The sequence below is a fragment of the Pleurodeles waltl genome, chromosome 11, assembly GCF_031143425.1.
Source record: "Pleurodeles waltl isolate 20211129_DDA chromosome 11, aPleWal1.hap1.20221129, whole genome shotgun sequence".
In the NCBI taxonomy this organism is placed as follows: domain Eukaryota; kingdom Metazoa; phylum Chordata; class Amphibia; order Caudata; family Salamandridae; genus Pleurodeles; species Pleurodeles waltl.
Window position 1 is genome coordinate 339,974,972 of NC_090450.1, and position 15,424 is coordinate 339,990,395.

General features: G+C 45.9%; 1 protein-coding gene across 3 annotated transcripts in view; it reads right to left on the bottom strand.

Annotated features, from left to right (window-relative positions):
• The window catches only part of FARP2 (FERM, ARH/RhoGEF and pleckstrin domain protein 2), a 1,575,889-nt gene that overhangs the window by 79,305 nt on the left and 1,481,160 nt on the right, over positions 1–15,424 (bottom strand). The window lies entirely within an intron of this gene.

A 15,424-nucleotide genomic window follows, 5' to 3' on the forward strand; every position in this document is an offset into this window, starting at 1 on the left:
GATATGGAAGTTGTTCCAGGACCTGTATTTATGTGCTGGTGTATGGTACATGTTGATTTCTGCAACTCTTCGTTATTCAGGATCTCAAATAAAAATACATTTAAAAAAAGTAATGCTGTTTTGACAACCATAATAATGATGGTATCATTTAAGTTGTCCAGGCCTAATTTGTTATAACATAGATAAGTAGAAGTACACAGAGGGGCTGAAAGCAAGCAACTCAAAAACTTATTTTCGAATTTTTGTATCAAATCGTACTCCCACAGACCCTACAGCCCAGCACATAAATGGCCATTGAAAGACACTTGGTTTTGTACACCGAAATAAGTTCTCTGATATGTTTGTTACTCAACTTTAAAGCAAATTTAAAGCGCAGCACTATGCTTCTCCCAAACATGGCAGCCTTTCTTGGGCCTAAAAAAGACCAGGGGCAAGAGTTGTGAAAAAGAATACCCAGATAAGAGAAGATAGACACAGCACAAATCTTGATATTATTGACAATAAATTACTTGTTCTTGAATGTCTTAGGTCCAAAGACCATTATATTTGTCTTAGACTGATATATAGTAAAGTCAAGATTTGCCATAAAGTTTGCAAATCTGTCCATCAGCCACTGAAGACCAAGCGGGTCCATGCCATGAGGACATCATCATCCGCGTATAAGAGTGCAGTAATAGGTTACATCAACGGGGTAATTAAGGAGATATTTTTCCAGACCATTAACGTACAAATTAAACAAAAAGGGGCCAGGCCACAGCCCCGCCCCTAACAATTTGGAAGAATTTGGTAATCTCCCAATTTATACCATTTCTAACACGTGCAGTCTCATCACTATATAGTTGTCCTAAAAAAAAACACAAATATCGGCCTCAATCCTCAGGTCAGTCATAATAGCTCAGACTTTACTCAAGTTCACATGGTCAAAAGCGGAGTTAAGATTCATAAATGCAGTGTATAAACAACAACCTTGTGCAACAGAATATTTATTAATTAAGAGGTAAAAGTTTAGACACTGCTCTAATGTACCCACACCCGGTCTAAAACCATATTGTAGGTCCAAAATAACATCATTAACCTTTGCCCAAGCTTCCAACGGATCCATTAAGATCCTAACAGTTAATTTGGCCGTGGAATTGATCAAGGAGATAGGGTGATAAGCATTTCGGATCACCTTTCTTACCTTTTTTGAAAATTGGTACGATTAGGGCAAGTGCCCAAGACCAAGGGGGGCCGTGATGGCAACTGCCTGCAATATGATAGTAAGGAGGGGTGCCCACAGATCGATATTAACCTTACAGAGATCGATCAGAACAACATCCAGGACGGGGGCCTTACCCCTTTTGCTGTTATTACGTCTTCATATTCTATTGACAAACAACAAGAGTTGTATATCGCTATCCCGGGAGACATATCAAGAAAAGTACCCCCATTACAAAAGCCCACAAATGGGTGAATCAATCGCCGTTGGAAATGAGCACGTCCAGCCCTGAGTTAGTTGAATCATTAAAAAACGAATGATTAAACAATTGCCAAAACCCTTTACTGTCCTTTATTTGACAGGACTTTAAGAGGGTTTCATAATCTTCCTCTCTAATCTGTTTCTTCCGGATAGTGACTGCATTTTTATAGGCAGTCCGGCATAGCTGAACATCCTCCTGGATAGTGAGAGTACATTTTAGGGCCAAAATCAGGATCATATGAACCCTAGAACAGGTGGCATCAAACCAAGACAAAGTCTTCATCTTTGAGACTTACAAGGAATCGTTTGCTACTTTTTAATCGTGGCACATAATCCATGGAAGCTGGAAATAATGTCCCTGACATTGGCTTCCTCATCCAAGCAAATTAAAACATCAGACATATTTTGAGTGATCAAAGTGAAAAACGAATGTTCTTTTAGCATGTTCGCCCATTTTCTTTTTTTGCACAACTCCCTTAATTTAAAATGTGTAAGTGTTGGGCCTGAAACAACAGCCTCAGCTGCAACCCGCCTCCCAAGACGTCACTAAGAGAAGACAGTGATTGCTAAACTTGTTTTCTGTGACCACATAATTCTAAAAAAGAGTTATTTTATCTGTTGAAAATAAAATATAATCTATTAAACTGCTGTCATCCCTACCAATGTATGGAGGTAGTGATAAAAAATATATGTTTTGAGTGACAGAGAGCATTAGCTTGCTTTTAACATATCAAAACAAAATAGTGCGAACGTTAGCTAAAAGTGTTTTGTTCAGTTAATCACTCTAAAAATAAACTCAACTGCTCCCATAAAACCTTAGGCCGTGGATATGTAGATCTTATATAACACTAACCCCAACCTGACTGCTGACATCTAAAACAAGAATTTGGCGAGATGGCTAAAACCTATTACAACTGCAAGAGCATAGTAAAATAGCCATCTTGAAAAGAACTCCATCCTGCTCAGGTTAGCTGTTCTAAACACCTTATAACTGAACTGTGACAACTCGTCCCCTAAAGTCAATTTGAGCACAGTCTGTTTACCCACTGTATACAAATGATGAGCAAGGAGAAGTGTTTGCTTGTTGAAAATAAGCATCTTGTACCCGCAGCTTCTGCCTTTCAAGTAGGATTTAAACAGTCTTCTCAAAATGACCTCCGATAAGTAATTTAACTTAGCAAAATACTGGAGGAGGATCTGGCTAATCTGAATAAAGCTAAACCATAGCTATCTTCTCTCCCCAGTCATAATGGATGCATTCTGATCCCAGGTTTTCCAAAAACCGAAACGATTTTAAAATCAATAACCCTAACAAATCACGAACTATTCCATCTCAGTTTCCGAGTTGGAAACAACAACAGCACCTAAACTGCTACAGTCTTCAAGACTAAGGTAGTGATGCAACCCTGGCAAATCATATTCCTTAAACAATGTGTTTCTCCAAAAGGCGAAATCAAGGATCACCTTATATGGAGTCATTTTGGGCTAATTAAATACTTTAGGAAAGGACAGCAAATGAAAACCGAATCCGAGGTCATTGCTTGAATAAGATGATTATCAATAATTGGGGACACCAAAGGATTATTAAAATAGGATAGTACATCTAAAAAGGCTGCCTGGTAATACGATCGTAAATAGAGCAAAACTAAACCACCATGGTCCGTACTCAATTGAAGGCAATCAATTCTAAGTGGGGGTCACTTATAGTTCCCGACAATTTATGTCACAAAGTATTAACTGGACAAAGATATTTTTGATGAACTCTGATTGGAACGTTGGAAAATAAAACAAAAAGCACCAATACTAGCATCTTTACTAATGCTACTCTCCCCATAGTAGAGTAGCAGAGACTTCTACTTATTGAGAAGACTTTTTACTTTCTGAAAAGTTGCCACATAATTTATATAAGTCAATCTAAATATCTGGTGTTAACATATAATTCTAGATAATTTATGATCAAACAAGGGTTGTATACATTCCTCAACTCCAGTGGGAGAGTATGATCATGGGCATTGGATAATAGGATCTCAGATTTACTGAATACATTTTTAGCCTCCAATGTAAGTAAAGGCTTGACTCCTGTCCGGGGGCGTGGCCTGGCCTGCCGGCAAGATGGCCATCACTCCGTGAGGCTCTGCCGGGCTTAGGGCCTGCGTCATATATATTTATCCTGGTAGAGCGGCAGAGCGAGTGGGCCGGGGGCGTGCCGCAGGCTCGAGACGCAGAGCGTTTCGGCGGGGGCGTCTTTGCCCCCCCTGCTGTGGCCGGATCGGCGGCCTAGGGAAGAGCTTCAGCCTGGAGAGAGTTGGGGCGCACGTGCGCCGAGCGAAGAAGACAGCCGAGGCTGCCGAAGCTGGCTGGAGACAGGGCTGAAGCCGCGGCGCGCTTTGGATTGTGGCGCCTGGTTGACTTCGCGCTGCCTGTGTCCCCTGGGCCTGCTGGCGGCTGGTAGACTGTGGCTGCTAGCGGACTGGGGGTGGACTGGGGATACCCTGCACGGACTGGTGGTCACGTGGTGGGCCCCTGGTGTTCCTGCTGCCCTGGTGCCTGGAGATTGTTGCCGGCTGGATCGGGCAGATGTTGGGAGAGGCTGTATGTCTACTGGGGCTGTGGAATCCTTTACAGCTCTGACAACTTAATAGGCTGATACCCCCGTGAAGTGGCAGGTCAGTGGAGTGGAGTGCGAGTCTGGGACCTGTGTCACTTATCTCCCTTTGGACGCCCCACCTGGGCCTTGTGTGCGTGCTTTTGCAGGGGACTCCGAGCTGGGACTGGACACTCTTGGCTGGTGCCCTGTGTGTACTTGGGTTGCGGCCTAGTGCCTCCCTTTTGCCCTGCCCGGTCAGGACTGCTGCATCGTTGGTATATTGCTGGCGGATCATTGGTGGCTGACGGGATTGGAGCATGGGCAAATCTGAACAAAAACAGTCCAGGCTTACCTTTGAGGGTGGAAAGAAGAGAGGTGGCGTCTCATTTTCTATGCCTGGCGGTGAGAACTCTGAGGATGGGAGCTCGGATGCCTCGGTCAAGGCTATGTTTATGGATCTCAAGAACAGTCTTGCAGGTATAGACGCCAAACTTGACCATGTCACTGTGCAGCTGGACGTCATTAGGGCCCGGGTGGATGATCATGACTCTAGGTTTGAACAGCTGGAGTTGCGGACATCTGATCTGGAGGATATTCGCCAGGGGGATTGTGAACAGCTTTTGCAGATGGAGCGTGTCTTAGAGGTTATTCGTAACAAAAATGAAGATTTGGAGGCGAGGTTGCGCCGCAACAACGTCCGCATAATGGGTCTGCCGGAGACTACTGATATGGGTCGCATGGAGGACTTTGTGCAGAGTATGCTCTCTGACCTCTTCCCTGGTGAACTTTCTCGGCTATTGGTGGTTTAGAGGGCTTATAGATCCCTGGGTCCTCGGCCCCCGCCTGGAACCCCTCCGCATCCCATCATTGCCCACCTGTTGAATTACCGGGATAGAGATACTATTCTCAGGCTGGCTCGGGACCGATGACCTGTAATCTATAAGAATTCTGAACTGAATTTCTTCCCTGACTATACTCCGGGTGTGCAGGAGGCGAGGCGTGCCTTCTTACCTGTCAAGCGCGGCTGAGCCCAACCAATGCGAGGTTCACGCTGTTGTACCCTGCCAAGCTAAAGGTGCAACACGATAGGAAGTCACTGTTCTTTACTGATCCAAAGCAGGCGGCAAAATTTGCAAAATCAGTGCCCAAGCGATCGGAGGCTTCGGGCCTTGAGAGTCCTCGGCCTGAGCATGCCGCCTTGAGTGACAATGACTGATACTTGGGAGATTGGTGGCTGGGGGGACTTCATTGTGATTGTTGGGGTATCACATGTTATGCTTCCCTGTCATGCGTGTCTGCTCTGCCATTCTACCTTGCTGTTTGGCCCTTTTGCCCTCCTCCCCCACTCTTAATGGGATGGTGGGTTGGATGGCCTGGCTTACGACCGTGGGATGAGTCCTGGTTCTTGTATTCATACTATCCAATGGTTTTTGGTTCATGTGGGGGGTGGTGGGTTTCAGCTTCGACCCGATTGGGGGGTCTGCATTAGTGGGGGCCGGGGAAGTTTTTATTCTGTGCTGTGGTTGTTTCCCTTTCCTTTTCCTTTCTTCTCTTTTTTTGTTTGCTGTGGCAGGTGGGTGGGGGCAGTGTAATGGTGACTCCCTTTCTCTGAGAGCTTGTGATGGACTCGAGTAAGGTGACAGCTGTTCGCTGTCTTACCTGGAATGTGCGTGGGCAGGGTGCTGGGCTTAAGGCGCGCCTCATGTCGGCTTATGTCAAACGTCATGAACTAGATATTTGCATGCTCCAGGAGACGCATCTAGTCGCTTCGACAAGGGTCAGGCTGAAGGCTGGCTGGGTAGGGGAATTCCACTGCAATGTATTCTCGCGGTATGCACGAGGGGTGGCGATATTGTTGCGTAAAGGGCTGCAGTGGCACACTCAGAAAGTTGTTGTCAATCCTGGTGGTCGCTATGTTGTGCTGAGCGGCACGTTACTGGACAGAGCTGTAGATTTGTTTCTGTATATGGTTCTAACACGGACGATCCTGAGTTTTTCCGTGAACTGTGGTGATTGGTGGAGTCGACGGGCAGTGACGTGGTGATTTGGGGCAGAGATTTCAACGTGATCTTGGACCCTGAGGCGGATCGGGAGAGTATGGCTCGTGTACAGCATGTTGCGGCTGCGAGAGCTCTGCAGTCAGTGATGGACGATGGCACTTTCGTGGATTTGTGGAGGGTTAAGGCATGGTGCTACTAGAGAAGGCACGTGTGTCAACTATGCGCACAGTAGCTGGTCCCGTATTGATCGCTGGTTGGGCACGAGGGACGTGGAGCTCTGGACTAGTTCTGTGGAGCACTTGCCTCGCACTCTGTTGGACCATTCGCCGGTTCGGCTGGTGCTGGAGGTGCCCTGTGGATTGGAGCGCACCTTTTTGTGATGGCTGCGGCAGGGGGCGCTTCGGGATAAGGTGTTCCGGGAGGAGATTTGTGAGGCCATGCTCAACGTTTTTGCTGACAACTGTGGGTCTGTGAGCTCAGCTGGTACCTTGTGGGAGGCATTCAAGGTGGTTATTTGTGGGGGGTGCCTCTCGAAGCAGCATGGTGTGCTGAAGGCGCTGCGCCGTGAGCTGGCGGATCTGGAGGGGCGGATGGTGGAACTGGAGCGGGGGTTGGTGATGGACTGGTCTGGGGCGGTGCTTGCGGAGTTGCGACACGCAGTGTCTTCGTACAAGGAGGCCTCTCTCCGGGAGATCTGCTTCCTTGGGCGGTACGGCCAGGCGTGGCGATATGGCGAGGGAGAGAGGGCTGGCCACACGTTGGCGAGCATGCTGCTCAGACCATGGGCCAGTAACTATGTTACTGAGATAGACGGTCCCAGGGGTGCGCATGTGGTCGGGACGAGGGACGTTATGCAGGCTTTTACCCAATTTTTTATGAGTTTATATTCGGAGCCGACCGGGTTAGACGCAGCTGTGGCTCAGGCTTATTTCTCTGACATTGCTCTCCTCTGGTTTGATTATGCTCATCATGCGTATTTTGACACACCGTTCTCGGTGGAGGAGACTGTTGCGGCGATTCGCAGTTTGCCGAGTGACAAGTCCCAGGGACTGGATGGTTTGACTCCTGCATTTTATAAAGAGTACTCTGATATTCTTGCGCCTTATCTTTTAGAGGTGTATGCGGAGTCACTAGAGACCGGAATTCTTCCTGCCTCACTTCGTGAGGCTTTAATTGTTACGATACCCAAACCTGGCAAGGACCCGCACAGCTGTGACTCGTACCGTCCGCTTTCTATGATTAGTATTGACAAAAAAATACTGGCCAAAATGACTGCGGCGCGGTTGTAGCCCTTGCTTCCGAAGCTGGTGCTTCCGGACCAGTCTGGGTTTGTGCCGGGTAGATCCACATCCCATAATCTGCATACATTTTTTTCGGTGATGGGCACTATGGGGGTTGAGGAGGAAGCGGCTGCGGTGTTCTTGGATGCCACTAAGGCCTTTGATTCTCTGGCATGGGACTACATGTTTGCGTTGCTAGAGTTGGACTGAGTGCACACTTTGTGAAATTGATCAGATTGCTGTATTCGTCCCACACCGACAGGCTGCGTCTGAATGGGTCTATTTCTGACTCCTTCCCGGTTGCCCGTGGAACTCGCCAGGGATGCCCACTGTCCCCGCTACTTTTTGCCGTGGCTGTGGAGCCTCTTGTGGCATGATTGCGCCAGCACCATGGTGATAGGGGTCTGCCGTTCAGACAGCGGTCTATTCTGATATCTGTGTATGCTGACGATATTGCGCCTTACGTTCGTGAGCCGAGCAACAATCTGGACATTCTGCTGGATGAAATAGTACGCTTCGGTTCCTTTTCCGGGATTAAGATTAATTGGTTTAAGTCTGTGGTGCTGCTTTGATCCGCAGGGGTGGCAAATTTCCCCCTCGTTACCCTATTGAATGGGTGGACGGTCCTGTTCGGTATTTGGGGGTCTGGCTGAGCTGTGATGTTGGAGCCCTCTGGCTGGCTAATTATGGCAAGGCCCTAACGTGGTTGGAGGGAAAAGTTGAGGCGTGGCACTCATTACCGCTCTCACTGACAGGTCGTATAACTATTGCGAAAGTGGTGGTTTTGCCAAAGTTTCTGTATTTGTTTGTTAACCTCCCGCTACCACTCCTGCTGAATTTTCTACGACGTCTCCGCTCTGCTCTGATACGATTGGTTTGGGCTGGTGGGCAACCTCGTATTGCCTGGGAGAAGTTGACGTTGCCATTCGAGCTGGGTGGCCTTGCTGCCCCAGATCTGGAGCTATACTATTATTGTGCTCAGGCACACTTTGCTCATTACTGGCTGCGGCCGATCCGCTACTTGTCACACCTTGCGCCGGAGAGTGATTCGGTGTGGCTGGACGACTTGGCCCGTGTCCTGGGCAACCCCTCCCGGCCTCGAGCTCGAGGTGTCGACACAGTGGCGTGCACCGCTCAGGCCTAGATGGCGTTACTGCGCTGCTCTGGGGCGAGCTCTGTCTTTGCTCCTTCGCTGCCTGTTCTTTCAGTTGCAGATCTTGCGATGTTTCGAGATAGACAGCTGTGCGATTTTTCTCCGGCATTCGCGCTTGACTGAGTTGGGGGACTGGTTTGCAAACGGGCGATTGATCTCCCTGGGAGAGGTACTAGAGGATGGACACGCTGCAGCGGCTGTACGTGTTGCGTGTCTGAGCGATGCTGCGAGCGCGATTCTCTGGACTTAATGACCCACCAGAGGAGTGTCAAGCATTGGAAGTGCTGTGCAGTGCTCAGACACCACGCAAACTTATCAATAAACTGTATAATTGTGTGTTGGAGAGGAGTGGAAACTTAGGTGCGTCTGCCAGGGTGCGATGGGAGGTGGACGTGGGTGAACCTATATCTGAGCAGGCGTGGCAAAGATGCTGTGCGCACATGAGAGGTTTGTCACCCAACTATAGGCTCTGTCTGATCCACTTCAAATTTCTGCACTGCCTATATTATACTCCTAGCGGTCTCTGCTCGATGGGCCTGCGAGCGGACGCATGTTGTGAGCGGTGTCGCGCGCCTGATGCTTGGTTCTCACATCTCGCGTGGGAGTGTACCAAGGTGCATGCTTTCTGGGTGGAGGTATTGAGGATGATTGAGGAAATGACTGGGTTGGAGCTGCCCTTGCCCCCCAGGCTGGTGTTGCTTGGATGTGTGGATGAAGTGCGGCGATCCCATAGACAGTTGGTGGGTCTTCTCTTGCTGCTAGCCAAGCGTAGAGTGGCGATGTGTTGGGCCGGGGCCGGGTCCCTCGTGGATCTGATTGGTTGCGCGATGCCTCCTTCTGTCAGGAGCAGCTGACGATTTTTTGGGAGTTGACGCCGGAAGGTTCCCGGCCAAGGGATATCTGGGCTCCGCTGCGCTCCTTCTTGGATGCCTTATAATATGGATGTGTTGACATTGCAAGATTGCTTATGCGTCTAGGAGCATGGTGTGCCCTTGCTCTTCTCTCTAGGAGGGGAAGTGTGACATTGGTTGTTGTATGTGCTCCTATGTTTTCTTTCTGCCTGCCTCTTTTCCATTCATTCTTCCCATTCCCGTGTTTCTATTTAGTTGCTAGCCCAACAGACTAGGTGTGATCTGCCCTGAGATCAGGTTGTCGCGGTCATGTTTATCTAGCCGAGACTGGGGCCCTTAGTGGTGTGCGGGGAGCCTTGCTCGGCACAAGGACCAGTGAATTATTGCAATTTCTCTTCACAGGTGGGGCCCAGGACTGTTCAGGGCTTGAATTTGATGTACATGTGTAATCAGTTCTGTGGGCTGTTTTGTCTCTGTATTGTTCTACGTTGTTTTTCTCTAATATACAATAAATAAATAAATAAATACATAAAAATAATAATAATTAAAAAAAGGCTTGAATCCTGTCCAAATGATTTTGGAGATAGGCTCCTCAGCTTTCAAATAAAGTAGTAAGCCATCAACGTATAATTTAAGATTTGCCATCCCAGCCTTGGGGGCGCAAATTTAAGTGTTGCTATGAACAGATCTTGCTAAACGAGCAAACAGAGCAAACAAAATATTTCACACAGGGCACCCTCGTCATGTCGTTTGAATGATTTTAATTTTCTCTGGTTCAAAATAATTGATTACAATTGTTGCTGATGAATCCTGATGCAACTTTTTCACTACTCTAATCAGGTGCTCCAGAAATGCATAGGTTTCAAGAATGTGAAACAAGGCTGCGCACAATTGACCAAACTGAATGTCTTTACCACACCACACATTATTACTGAACGATCAAATATATTTTGACAGAAAAATCAATTGCTTGTATTAGGTAATTTGTGTTGGCCGAACTAGATCTGTTTGGCAAAACATCATTTTGGTCAGAATGTATTAAGCCAGAGGCAGCAACTGACGTTCGATTAGTCAGAATTTTCATAAACACTTTATAATCTGAATTTAATAAACTTATCAGGCAATATGAAGTAGGATCTTGAGGTGGCTTTGCGTTTTTTAAGATAATGATGACAATTGCCTCAGAAAAAGAAAGTGGAGCCCTCTCCCCTTGGAGTAGATTTTTAAAGAGAGTCACCAACACCCTTTCTAGTTCAGAAAAGAAAAAAACCTCTTACTAGGTATTCCATTGCTACTGGCTGCTTTTGTACTGGGTAAACTTTTCACTTCCTCTTTAATCAGATCTAATCGGTTGGCCAACCTCAAAATCACTTCCTCTATAATATTTGGCAAACTGAATCTGTGCTAGGCACTGAGTAGTTGCCCTGTATTAATTTTATAATTGTTCTAATAAATAGCGACATAGTGCCTAGCAAAAACTTGCTGGATTGATCTTTGTTCTGAAGCGATCAAATTAGTCTCGTCATAACAAATCTCACTGGTAAGATTCTTATTCTTCCTATATTTTGCACTCCATGATAAGAGTCTACCTGCATGCTCACTTTCATCATACTACATTTGCTTGACTATAAGTTTGATTTGAAAGCTCGACTGTGATAAAAGGATCCCATAACTTTTGTTTAGCTTGAGTTTAACTGTTTTTGTTTGAAGCTTCAAACTGGGTGGTGGATGTATGACAGTCAAGAGAACCGTCTGATGCAATGCAAGTATTATGATCTCCAAATCTATATGAAAATGAAGTAAACTAAAATGTACAAAACCTTTATCTCAACCCTACAATATAGAGACGTGAATCACAAATTATAGATCCCTTCATCCCCTTCTGTCTCCTTAGCCCCGAACCCACACCCTTCTTATCTCTTCTTCACCCTATCTAGCTCCTCATCCACACCTTTGGCCTGTGCCAGGCCTTCCTTTCACTCACTTATTTGCCCTCTCTCTACTCTATCCCTCTACTGCACAGTTACTTTTCACTCCTTTAGCCTCTCCCACCTTCCCTCTTTCAGTCCTTCCTCGCTCCCCTTCTTATACCCTTCTCCTCCCTGTTTCTCCTCCCACTCTTCTTCTTTGATTCTTCTCGTTTATGTTGTTCCCATCCAACCTCAGCCCTTGGAACAATGCTCAATGTAAACCATTCATGTCTGTCTTCATGTTTGTGTTTAAAGCGCTCCTAAAACACTCGGTGTTGAGCGCTAAATAAAACCATTCAATAAAACACAAATATATAGATTCACTCATGTATTACATCAGTAAAAAAAAGTCATACTTGGTGTTCTTACCACAGTACTGCTTGACATTACAAAACACCTCTTACTGTATCAAAGATTGCATGATGCAATGGCTTTACACAAGAAAACAACCCTGCCTATAACCACAACCCCTATTTAGAGTGACTTTTATCAATGCGTTCCGTTAAACCCTTGTATCCTGGCTCTGGCTACATAACTTTGTTTATAACTTGCACACATGACAAAACACCGTAGTATAAACGATATATACAAATCGCAAAATTCTACTTATTGCCATTGGTGAGGAAGTGGTCGGCTTCAAGACCCACTTGAGGCTTCACCTCTCATTAGTCAAGCGGCTTCCCACATTCAACAACAGATATAAATAGCATATAATCCTAGGCCACCCTGTGGATACAGTAAATACATTTTTATGGTTGAAATTTGTTTTTGTTGTCGCTGGAAGTTAAGTGCATGTAATCCAAAAACAAAGACGACACACTGCCTACCAATGATAATAAACAAATACAACCCAACAATATTTGAACTACCCCTTCCTCTCCCCTTTCCCTAGGTATTCCCAAAATTCAAGTAAAATGCCACCTACGAAGTGTGTATAGTGTGTGTGTAGTCGCCGGGTGTGTCAGTTTTCGATGGAGTTGTGTCGGCCAGACGGAGTACATGTAAATATTTAGGGCATGTGAAACCTCCGAATTCTCTAGAGATAAGTGTTATGTATAGTCTCCAAAGTTTTGAATATGCTTCCCCTTGGGCCATTAGGACCAAAGTTAGTTTCTCCATAACCAAAACGTGCCAAAGGCGATGGGACCAAGAAAGACGTGTTGGAACGTTGTCTGTGCCCCAGGGAGCTAAAATCGTCTGATGAGCTGCCCCAAAGCTAGTCCTATTTGATGTTCTTTGCAGGACCAGAGTGGAAAAGTAACTGCATTGGGGAGGCCCAGTATCATATAGACTGGAAAGAGTTGCAGCTGCATGACCTCCTTCCAGAATTAGAATTAGTTTAGGGCAGTCCCAAAGTATGTGGATAGTGTGCCGCTGACCCGCAGTGTCTCCAGCACTTCGGATTGCTTGTGGGGTTCTCTTTATGCAGTCGGGAGGGTGTCAAATACCAATATGCAGTAATCTTTGTGGCTGTCTCTATACTAGAGGTGTTGAGCCCTGTGTGACGGACCTTGTAAGCTGTCAGCCTATCTACAGTTCCCAGCGCTTTTGACCTGGGATTTTAGACAGGGGTGCGTTGCGCGTAAGGCTGCTATATAACTCGGAGACCAGGCGTCTGTCATCCATTTCGTAACCAGACACTTCTCAAATGTTGTCAGGGGTTGGGAGGCTCCAGCCCAAGTGGTGGGGTTCATGAGCCAGTGTCTAATCTGCAGGTACCGCAGTGGATTCTATTTAGTTTTAATGGGAATCAGCAGTTTACCTTAACCTCTGATTTGCAGGCCTGTGCCCAGTCACCTAGTGACTTTTAACCTACTTACCTTGCTCTGTTTTAGCTAATTTATTTAATTATTTCTTCCAAGATGGCTGCCATGTTTATAGTTAGGAAGATGTTTTAGTTTCACGTTATCAGTCACTCTGTAAAGGCGTCACTATCAACGTCAAAGATAAATGAGATACGTAAGTATTTACATTATGTACTTTTGTGTGACAGTAACATAATGTACCTTTTTAGGAAATTGTTTATATAATTGCTGCCCCAAGCATGCTTTCTTATCTATTGTTTTGGAAACATACCTGCGTCAGGGGTCCTACCACATCTGTATTAATACATCTCACACAGACAATATAATCAGAGGGATTCCCACCAGATGCCATTGACGCTGTCTATGCTACATGTTGCCTTAATGCTGACCTAGTCTTCGTGTCCCCACGGAGTCTGCTCTAGAGACCTCATTTCTAGGTAATGAGGGTTGGGTGTCTCTTCTCATGGTACTGGCAGATTAGGTTTAACATACTCAGCTCTCTTTAGATTAGAGATTAGGTTCATCATGCTAGGGTATCATGGTTTATTTCACACCTGCTTTACATCTTATGTTATAGCAAGATGGTGGGGGTCTTTGTATCTATAACTCATCTTTATCTTTCTGTTTCTTGCATTGTTCGTTATCCTAATCTTTGCAGCCTATGCAATTTATTGTAGATTGGAGTCTTGCTAATAAAACGTATTGAAACTTTATTGCACCACCTTCATTGCCTGTGTTTGACTGAAACATATTGTTCAAATGAGAAAGGGGTAATCTCCGTTTAACCACGACCTCCCTGAGATGTCACACTTGAGTCCATGTGCGAAGGCTGCAACAAATCACATTTTACTCTTTGGGTTTTTGGTGAGGTACCGCTTATGAGCCTGGAGGGCTGGGATGACAGCTGCAACTTGTTGTAGGATTGGCATAGTCACCTACAAACGTAAGTACTGTCATCCCTAAACCAGCAGTCTAGCCTAAAGCACGAGTCCAACTATGACATGGTGCCACCAACCATTGGGTTTAGGCACTAATTTATGGACCCTGACTATCATTGTCTCACACACAACATGTAGCCTAAGTACCATTATACGGAGACGTCTGTGGTCTTGGGGAAGATCCTCCTCAGCTGAACAGGGAGCACCTAACTAGGCTGTAGGTTGTTCGAGCTCGAACTCTTAAAAAGACTTTTCACCCCACATGGTGTTCCATCTCTTTATCCACAATATGGCTAACCCCATAGACATTCCTGAAAATGCCAGACAAGCATTAACACTACACCTACAAGTGTATGGCTTAACAGACAAGGGCGGGATGTAACATTCACACTAGAAGCTAGTGAAGCTTACCAAACAGGAAACATTCTATTCTTGGGTCACCTTTCCACAGAAAGACCAGAGATCATACACATTCCACACATACAGAATTGCAAATGTACCACAACAGTACCAAGCACACCAGTATCTTGAAATTCGGATTACTTATCAAGAACGTCAGAACTGGTTTAATGGCGCCCCACCACATGTAATACAACCCGTGAGATTAGGTCCCTTAGATAAAAAAAGGACCAACGTGGCCTATGCTTACCACATATAAACCTCACCCTGGTGTACAAACTATGCAGGCAGCTGATCTGCACAACTTACACCTTGAGCTAGTAACACTACATAAAGGACTTACTCAGTTTGTAATACGAACTCTGAACACAACACCAGCGCGTCCAGCACCACAAGCACATGCTGGATACCAATTGGCTACTACTGGGATTAATCCACAAACAGTAATTCTATCATGGGTAAGATGCCCACAGAGCAAGAGAAAATCCCGTTCTGGGTAGCCCAGAAAACAAATGAGCTGGAAGTTGTGTTTCTCCACACGGAACCACAGGAAAAACATAGAATTCTCACAATGTGTTGCCCTTCGTAATGGCTCCCTCAGTGGTTGACTGCGCCACATGGGATACAGTCTTCGCTGCAATTTATACTACCACATGTGGTTTCCCCGACACTTTCAATTTACCAGAAGTGTCAAAACAAACTCAGAATGAGCACAGGGCTGCACCAGCCCTAGACTTGGGGCTGAAATTAATGTGTGACTTTGATGCAGTCTCCTCAAGAATACTCAGTAACATTAAAGCGGAAGTGGTAGCACTGGCTACAAGAGATCCAACACCTGGAACAGGAGAAAAAGCTACCGAAAATCATTTCCAACACCTATACTAGTATAGGACGGAATAGTTTGGGAGCCAAGCCGAAAAAGCCTGAAATACAGAGTATCACCCCTAAGGAAGGTACTAAACAAGCACAGGTGGGTTCTAAA